Genomic DNA, 241 nt, shown 5'->3' with positions numbered 1-241 from the left:
TAAAAGGTTTTAAATTTTTTTATTTAATAAATATAAAACAAATGCAATGAAAATTTAAATTTTTTGTATTTTTAATAAAAGAAATTTTAATTTATAATTGTAGCGTATGTTTTTAGAACACAAAATAGATAAATCCTTAATCTATATGCCACCAATTCAAAATTTATTACCAAAGTATTACTTTTTTTTAATCATTATTTATTCACATGTTTTTATATTGTCATGATGACACTTATTACTT

The sequence above is a fragment of the Arachis ipaensis genome, chromosome B05 (assembly GCF_000816755.2).
Source record: "Arachis ipaensis cultivar K30076 chromosome B05, Araip1.1, whole genome shotgun sequence".
In the NCBI taxonomy this organism is placed as follows: domain Eukaryota; kingdom Viridiplantae; phylum Streptophyta; class Magnoliopsida; order Fabales; family Fabaceae; genus Arachis; species Arachis ipaensis.
The sequence above is the reverse complement of the archived record's forward strand: the minus strand, read 5'-3'. Positions refer to the sequence as shown.